This window comes from Trichomycterus rosablanca, chromosome 4, assembly GCF_030014385.1.
Source record: "Trichomycterus rosablanca isolate fTriRos1 chromosome 4, fTriRos1.hap1, whole genome shotgun sequence".
NCBI lineage: Eukaryota > Metazoa > Chordata > Actinopteri > Siluriformes > Trichomycteridae > Trichomycterus > Trichomycterus rosablanca.
This window is the reverse complement of record NC_085991.1, coordinates 42,812,429-42,822,087: the sequence shown is the minus strand read 5'-3', so window position 1 is coordinate 42,822,087 and position 9,659 is coordinate 42,812,429. Positions and strand designations below refer to the sequence as shown.

The 9,659-nt window shown below is 39.9% G+C and overlaps 1 pseudogene; it reads left to right on the top strand.

Moving 5' to 3' along the window:
* Window positions 1-493: 493 nt before the first annotated feature.
* Window positions 494-9,208, top strand: LOC134311699 (prostaglandin reductase 1-like; annotated as a pseudogene).
* Window positions 9,209-9,659: the final 451 nt, after the last annotated feature.

Below are 9,659 nucleotides of genomic sequence, written 5' to 3'. Positions count from 1 at the left end.
AAAATTTATGAGTGCAGGTTAACTAACATTAAATTTTGTTAATTGAAATTGAATACAAAATAATTTCACAGCTAAGTTTTTAAATCAACTTCAAAAAGCAAAAAGTCCTTATTCCAAAAACGTATTTTTGCTATTAGTGGAAAAGCCTGGCTTTGCTGAATCATGGTGACTTTAAATTAAATGTCACAGTGTGTGTTTTGGCGTAGAAACACACCCTCTATTATGTAAAAGTAAAGTATGATCTGTTTGGATCATGCACCAACAGAATGGTTTACACTTGGTTTGCACAGGCATGTATTGTTATTTTATACTCATCAATCAGGGACATACATAACCTTGTTTTGCCAGAAGTGTATCCAGTCCAGTGAGATATTTACACAGAAATAAGTGTAAATATCCGCAGTTAGTGGGTGGAGTGTTGGGATAAAAAGCAGAGCACAAGTGTAGCAGGCTGTAAAACACTCCAGTTGAAAGTTTTCCCTGCAGCAGAACCATGGCAAAAGCAAAGATATGGACCCTTCGCAAACATTTTGAGGGCTTTCCGAAGGAGAGCGACTTCAAGCTTAAAGAGGAGACCCTACCCGAGGTGAAAAACGGAGGTATTGTTTACTTTTACATTAAATATTATTAGTTGGTTGTAGTGGATTTACTTTAAGCACTGATTTATGTTTGTACTCATTCAGAGGTTCTACTGGAGGCCATCTTCATCAGCCTTGATCCATATTTAAGGTAAAGTGGCTTTATAGCAGCTCTAATGATGAATTGAAGTGTCATGCCAGTAAAAGGAGAAGTATTTTAGCAATAACAAAGCACAAAAGAATTAGCCAAGCTGGAACACGGGCCTGTAATTTAAATTAACCGGCAGAATGATGGCAATAGTATTTTTATAGTAATGCCAATCATCTTTCATTTGATCATTAATGGGTCTCAAAGTGTTCTCAAAGGTCAATGTACTTAAATTTGTGTGTCTTATTTATTACATACATTTTTTACACTGATTAATTTCAGATCAATTAACAAAGTAACAAAGTTATCCACAGCCCATATCACTCCTTTTTTATGCATTTTCTCCCTTTTCACCCAATTGCGTTATGCTTCCTCTCTACTGGAGGACCTTCGCCCCTTTTGTGGACAGCGAACTGACACATGTTCCCTCCGACACATGAGCAGTAGCCGACTGCATTTGTTCACCTGCATGAGGCGAGTTCATATGCGAATCAGCCTTGTGCACGGAGAGACTCTCCCTGATCGCAGTATTCCTCTACTTTGTGCAGATGCCATCAATCAGCCAGCAGAGGTCGTAATTGCACCAGTTATGAGGTCCCTATCCGGCTCACTCCCTGGATGAACAACAGTCAAACGTTGTTCATATAGCTGCCCAGCCCAACCAAATGGCAGAGCTGAGATTCGATACAATGTATTTATTATCCCAGCTCTGGTGTGCTAGTGTATTTTACTGCCGCGCCACCTGAGCGGCAGCTCATATCACTCTTGATTGAAAATATTACTTAATCAACAGGGTTAACACATGTAATTGGTAATCCAGTTCAACTAATTGATCACAACAATGCTTTATGGTCATCTTGAACCTTACTATCCAAGTCAGCTATTTACCTTAAAGTTTCTACAAGAACACTATGCCATAATGCCATAATGAGGGAATGTCAAAACAGTTCAGAAAAGTGTTGTTAAAATATGCAAATAAACTTCAGACGTATATAAATACAATAGTGGGGAACATGTATATGTTATGGCAGTCTTGGAATGTGGAATATTCTGTAACTGAATGATTGGAGAAAGTACTTGGATATACTGTCACAAATGAGTTCTTTTTAATGGGCGCAGTCAAACTCACCCTATTTACACTGATCAACCATAACATTAAAACCACCACCTTGTTTCTACACTCAGTGTCTATTTTATCAGCTCCACTTACCATATAGGAGCACTTTGTAGTTCTACAAATACTGACTGTAGTCCATCTGTTTCTCTGCATGCTTTGTTAGCCCTCTTTCATGCTGTTCTTTAATGGTCAGGACTCTCCCAGGACCACTACAGAGTAGGTATTATTTAGGTGGTGGATCATTCTCAGCACTGCAGTGACACTGACATGGTGGTGGTGTGTTAGTGTGTGTTGTGCTGGTATGAGTGGATCAGACACAGCAGCGCTGCTGGAGTTTTTAAATACCGTGTCCACTCACTGTCCACTCTATTAGACACTCCTACCTAGTTGGTCCATCTTGTAGATGTAAAGTCAGAGACGATCACTCATCATGCTGCTGTTTAAGTTGGTCATCTTCTAGACCTTCATCAGTGGTCACAGGACACTGCCCACAGGGTGCTGTTGGCTGAATATTTTTGGTTGGTGGACTATTCTCAGTCCAGCAGTGACAGTGAGATGTTTAAAAACTTCAGCAGCACTGCTGTGTCTGATCCACTCATACCAGCACAACACACACTAACACACCACCACCATGTCAGTGTCACTGCAGTGCTGAGAATGATCCACCACCTAAATAATACTTGCTCTGTGGTGGTCCTGGGAGGGTCCTGACCATTGAAGAACAGCATGAAAAAGGGCTAACAAAGCATGCAGAGAAACAGATGGACTACATTTAGTAATTGTAGAACAACTAAGTGGTTCTATATGGTAAGTGGGGCTGATAAAATGGACAGTGAGTGTAGAAACAAGTAGGTGGTTTTAATATTATGTTTAATATTTAATACTGTATTTTAAGGTTACTAAATGCGTACATATACTGTTTTAAGTTATGATGGTCTGATTTATTTTGTACATGCTCTGTGTTTGAATCTTGTTTTCCTGCAGAGCTATGAGTCAAGTCGTTATGAAAGAAGGGGACGTGGTGATTGGAGGGCAAGTGGCCAAGTAAGTGAAATGGATAAAACCCCGCCTGCTTCTGTTGCAATTAGTTTAGCACTGAATGAAGAATAATACATAAATGTATTGTTTTTTTCAATCTAAGTGACCATATCATAGACAGTTGAAGTAATAGTTTAGTTAATTAACTAGTAATTAATATTCTATATGGTCAAAAGTATGTGGAAATCTGATATCAAAAGCTTGTTCATTATAAAACATTTGGCGTTAACATGGAGCAAACACACACCCCTGTAGTTATAACAGCCTCCACTCCTCTGAGAAAGCTTTCTACAAGATTCAGTCAAAGGAGCTTTTGTCAGGTGCCTGGCTTACAATTGGCATTCCAATTACTAGATTACCAGTATTTACAAATACAATTGCAATAAATTGTTTAATATTTGAACCATCTCTCTTAATTGTGCTTTATTGTGTTTAAAAGTCATAAAGTGGGTGCCCAGGTGGCGCAGCAGGATATTCCGCTAGCACACCAGCACCAAGATTCTGAACTCCTCGGTTTGAAAATCAGCATTGGCTCCAGTAGGCTGGGCGCCATCTGGCGAGCATAATTGGCAGTGCCTGCAGCAGATACTAATTGGGCACCATATCTGCACGGTGGGGGCTGGACTATGTGTGGGTGGGTGGGTCTTTGTACGCTGTGTAAGAACCCTGATTGGCGGAAGAGACGCCTGCGCAGAATACAGGGGCGAGAAGAGGAGGGCTGTGCACGTGTCGGAAGAGGCGGACGTCTCCTCAGATGCAATCTGGTATCCGCTCAGCTCAGCAGCGGAAGACAAACTGATTCATTTGATTGTAAATAAAGCAATGTCTGTCCTGTAATATTTAATTCATTTCTGTTTTTTTTTAAAGCTCCTTTTTCTTTGTTTTCTAGGGTAATTTAGAGCAAGAACCCAGCATATCCTGTGGGCTGTTACGTTGTTGCTCCATGTGGCTGGAGGACACACACTGTGACCAATGGCAAAGCCATTTTTGGCCAGGACATGGCTCGTGTTTCACCTGATTGGCCCAGTGACATTCCTCTTTCCTTGGCTGTTGGTGCCATGGGGATGCCTGGGTAATTTATTAAATAAAGCAGTAGCATTCAGTCCAAGATAAAGAATGTAAAAAATATGAATATGATGATCAGTGTGTCTGTATGTTTTCATTTGTTCTCTGTTTGTGTGTTTTAGACTGACTGCCCTGTACGGCCTCGAGGAGGTTTTGAAGGTCAAGCCGGGTGAGACGGTGCTGGTGAGCGCCGCTGCAGGGGGTGTGGGCTCCATGGTGGGCCAGATCTGTAAGATTAAAGGCTGTAAGGTGGTGGGCTCAGCTGGCAGCGAGGAAAAACTGGCCTATTTAAAAGAGTTGGGCTTTGACCACGTCTTTAACTACAGGAAGGCATCATCTCTGGATGAGGCACTGAAGCAAGCATCACCAGAGGGCTACGACTGCTACTTTGAGAATGTAAGTTTGAAATGTCTAAATAAATCTCAAATAAATGTTTGTGTTTCTTTGTTTGAATTATATAGTGAAAATAGATAGATGGATCACTTTACTGATCCCAGAGGGAAATTCATCATCTAATTCATTATCTAAAAAAATATTATACGTAAGTTAAAATTACAACACTCCTGTAAACATGTACACTGAGAGGCCGGTGTCACGGATCCAGTTTCTGTCTGTGTGCTCCAGGAGTGTGCCCAGGTGCCACACCCCTCTTTCCGGGAGCACGGAGCACTCTCAGTCTAGAAACAACGCCCCTTTTGTGATTGGTCCCCTGCTGATTAGTCGCAGCTGCACCTTGTCTGAGGTGATGGGCTCAGGGCTTTTAAGAAGGGAGTGGGGGTCAGTCCGGTGGAGACTATATTGGTTTGAGTCTAGCTCTGTCTGTTCTTGTCTGTCTGCTCTTGCTCATGGTTAAAAGTCTTGTCTAGCTTTAGTCTTGTTAATGTTTTATGTTAGCCTGTTAGCTTAGCTTAGGGTTTAGGGTTAGCTTGTGTAAAACCTTGTCTTGTGTGTTTTTGTTATTATTAAAACGTCTTGTTAATACATCTCTGCGTGTGTGTCCGCCCTCTCCTGTCCAATCTACCCCAAATTCGTTACATCCGGTATTAATTTAATTCACTTCACTTTGATCAGGAAACATTCACACCACTGTAAAATGTTCAACGGATTAATGACGGGTCAGGAGATGGGAAGGATGCATGGAGCCACAAATTATTCACTGATTGCTTTAACCGACAATCTCTGTGCTTCATTGAGTGTTACTTCTTCTATCAGGTGTAAGTCTTTTATTTAATCATGGTTTCTGTTTTACAGTGTTGCTGGCTCCTCTGTTGGCAACCTGCCCTCCTCTTGAAACCATGATGCTGTTATTTTGCCAGCGCAGATGTGGGCAGTCTTAACCTTTTTCATAGAAACTCATATATGGTTGTCCTGACTGTCAATCAAGAGAAACTTACACATCATTCATCTGCACCTCTGTGCCCCTTTTGTCGGCCAAAATGGCAGTGCAGAAGGACACGACTCTTAACTTGGCAACACAGCCAAACTAATTTAGCAGCTGCAACGTTACAATATATAACACATGTTTAAACATTTTCTTAACTTGCTATACCATTTTTTTATATTAATATAAAATTAATTGCAGTTTTTTCTGTCTGGGTCCTCATTATAGATTCTTATCAATTTCTGCATGGAAATGTTAAAAATGGGTGTAAATTCATTTCTCATTTTGTCAGTCCTCATTTCTTTAATTACCTGTCATTATAATATTGAGAGATAATATAAGTATAATTGAGAGGTAAGCTGAGTGGTGCTGTAGATGTTGTAATGCTGTAGCTCATTATTAAACACATTTGCTTTGACCTTTCCTTTTACGAGGCCTTTATAATATTTTTTTCTGAAATGCGTTGGGGCTTTTGTCTTTGCTGTTTGCAGGTTGGAGGTCCCTTCTTTACTGCTGCACTGAATCAGATGAGATGTGGGGGACGTATCGCTGTGTGTGGGGCAATTTCACTCTACAACTCCACCACACCACAGATGTGTAGGTCAAGTAAAACATCCATTGAATCTATTGAACTGCATTAAAAGTAAATACATCACTACACGTTCAGGTGTATTAGTAATATTCTTTCCACATAGCTTAATTTAGCAGTCCTGCATATTCCCAGATACAGAATGAGTATGCGGAAGCCAGAAAATGGCAATGTAAACTTGTTATGGTACTTACCCCTGTGATGTTCTCCCACACATGCTCACACCTGAGACAAATTGGTTACCTAGTTAGTTCCCTGTAGTTATTAATTTTAACATGTATTACTCTCACCAAAACCCACAAACCTTAACCAAACAGTCTTTTTATTGGATCACCATATGCTAGGGTGACCATATGTCTTCTTTTTCCCGGACATATCCTTATGCATTGGACCCAAAAAATGCGTCCGGCTGGGATTTCTAAATAACCAAAAATGTTTGGGATTCTGCTTTTGTATTCTGCTTGCTCTATTCTTTGTGTGTTTTTGCACTGATTTCACCTTTCTTTTTAGATCCCGCCCTTTTGCACTTCTCTTAAAAATGCCCTAGTGCAAATGAAAATTCACAGGCAAATTACAGAAAAAATCTGTGTTTTTGTCTTGGTTGGGATCCTTGGGAAGCAGAACCCGTGGCCTGCAAACTGTCAAATAAAGGTGACAGTTCAGCAGAACACAAAACTGCATTTAAAGGAAAGAGTTCATCAGGTAAAGACTGGGTAACACAGAAGATGCTGTTACTGCTGCAGAGGGAGTTTTTGCATTTCACACCACGAAGCATCACAACAGCTACAGATCACTGGACTGCAAACTATTTTATTTGTTTGTTACGCTGAATTGAAAGATTATCTGACCATAAATGCACTTGTCAGTTGTCTTTTTAAAAAGTAGCTGTTTGTTTATTTAAGTTAAATAACACAGTTGCATATTTAAACCCTTACTTTATACACATTGCCATGGTGCCACATGAAACTACCTTACCAATCCAAACCATTCACCACCCACCACCCCTGATCCAAACCTTACACCCAGTGCAGGTGTTCATCTGGCCCATGCTGCCATCCTGCCAAGTATCCTCTTTTTTGAAAACCAAAATATGGTCACCCTAATATATGCACTGAGTTTTATATACTGCTTTAAAAAGATTGCACTTTATCCCACCCAAAACCGTATTGGTTGATTTGATGTACTGACCTAGCTAAAATATCAAGGCCCGGTATTTGATACAATACCACCATTCCTGAAGCAAACCTCAGTATTCTGAGGACTTTTGCTTAATTTATGTGTCCATAACCACTAGATGGATTGATAATACGATGTTCAAAATTGGTTCACACCAGGGTTTCCCAGCTCCTGTGTCGGATGCCCTGGGGTGACGAAAATAATCCCTAGCTTTTGCATTTAGCACCCTTTTAGTACCTCTTTTAGTCCTTCTGAGGGAACTTGTTAATGTTATGTTTACTTTTTTTCAGTGTATTGAGTATTAAACAAGCCAGGAGTTACATATTACATATTACATAAAAAAGAATCACTAAGAAACACTAAGCTTGTATTGGTTTATTTGGAACTGAAACATCAGACTGACACATTGATGATTCTTTTTATATATGTATTTGTTCTTGCTGAATGTGCTGCAGGTCCTTACCCCCACAATGCCTTGCTTAGCAAATGCCTTAGAATTGAGGGCTTTCAAGTCATGCAGTTTTCTGAGAAAGACGAGGCGTCCATCAGAAGACTGCTTACCTGGATGAAAGAGGCAAGTTAATACATTATATATTATATAAAAACTATGTTGTGGGTGTCGCATGGATTAGTCAAAGATTGCTGTGCTGAAGGTAAGAGCTGGAAGATATTTATAATTAGTCCACTATGTCTGAAAGTATGTAGACATCTAGACATAAACTTGTTGGACAAGACAGCCAACAAGCTGTCAAGATCTTAAGCTGTCAAGTTTGAATCTTAGCTATGTTATCTACCAGCCTACCAAATCTCTCAGAGGGGGCAATTGTTGCAATGATTGCCAAGGTGACCCGTTCAATTAAGTCATCTGTCAGTTTGTCCTCACAAATAACTTTGAACATGGAGAGAGACCAGCTTTACCATTAATCATAAAATTATGAAGTAAAGCTTCACACTAACAATTTAATTCAGTTTTCATCAGATTTTATTTTAGATGCAGCAGATCCAGAATAAAGATTGGCATCGGGGCTGATGTGCAATGAATAAAGAAGTACAATTAGGGGAGATACAATAAGTGCAATTACAATTCACAATTTAAAAATTACATTACTTACTTGTAATTTACTTGTAACTTATGTGATTTCCCCCCCTTTGTAGATACTTGATGTTTAAATTTGGTCTGGGTGGCCCTAATTCTTTAGTTACTCCTTTATCCTGATTACTCGATGGAGTTGCTCTGAACTGAGGTAATGGTAGTCATGGTGACGAGATCGCTACACCAGGTTACGTGTGACTTAAGCACGTAAGTGCGAGCCCTCCCGGAACCCATTCAGATTGTATTGCAGCGCCTGCAGTTCGAAAAAAAGAGCCTTAACATGAGAGTCTGTTAGAGCAATCCGGGGCGGTACTGTACGGAACACAACTCAACGCTGATTGGACTTTGATATTCCGAGGCAAGGCAGACTCCAGAACAGTCACAGCTGTGATAGAAAAATTTCTTCCCTTTCGTCCTTTGGTGGTGCGTCGCCCGATCACCCTAAGGAACGAGCCGCCCCTGCCAGCCAGATACCTACACAGATACAGTTGACTGTGTCTGAGGGGGAGATAGTAAAAAGGGGGTTTCTCATTGGTTATGCAATTAGCCACTGCTGGCTGGTCGAGGGATGGGTAAAAGTAGTGTGTGACTGTCCATACACGATATTGCTCTCTGTGAGACCCCGTCTCTGAGAGGTAAAAAAAAGCAGTGTGCAGGGTGTGTGATAGTCAGGGTGGTGATTTGCAACATGTTTATTGTTGTATTTATATGTATTTGTTGTGTCCCTGACCAGGATAAAGTGATTATTAGAGATGAATAATCATCTGTATAATCAGGTCTGATTAGCAAACCTTTATTATGTAGACAACACAAGTATTTAGCTTTGATGTGTTTATGTTACAGGGCAAAGTGAAGGCCAAGGAAAACATCACAGTGGGATTTGAGAAGGTGCCCACTGCCTTCATGCAGATGCTGAAAGGAACAGGACTGGGAAAAGCTGTTGTTAAAGTTTAATGGATTAAGTAAATTCTGAAATGTCAGATATAAAACATTTAATGGCAGAAATTGTGTCATTTACACTCTTAGACAACTGTATGAAATGATAAACAATAAACTGTTCTAAATGCACTTTGTTTGTTATTTACATAGCTAGTTTTACTTTTAAAGCGTTCTGGTTTTTTTTTTAGCTCAAGTAAAATTCAATATTCAGTGGTACCTTGTAACTCCACGTCCCCTAAACTCAACGTTTCCCTTAAACTCAATGTGTGTGCGACTGCTGCTTTTTTCAGCGCTTGGCTTGACGCGGTGCAGTAAAACTTCATCAAATTGCGAACATAAGACAAATCTTCTTTTATCGTCAGAAAAAGCTTAATGTATTAAAAGAACGACATAGAAACACTAAACCTCTCTTAATTATTACTGCTCATAAGTTCTCTCCACTGATTAGGAAGCATAATAAAACTATAAAGAGGTAAAGTAAAATAATACTTTCATTATTTTTAAAGCAGGTTATATTGTATTTTTTATTGATTTT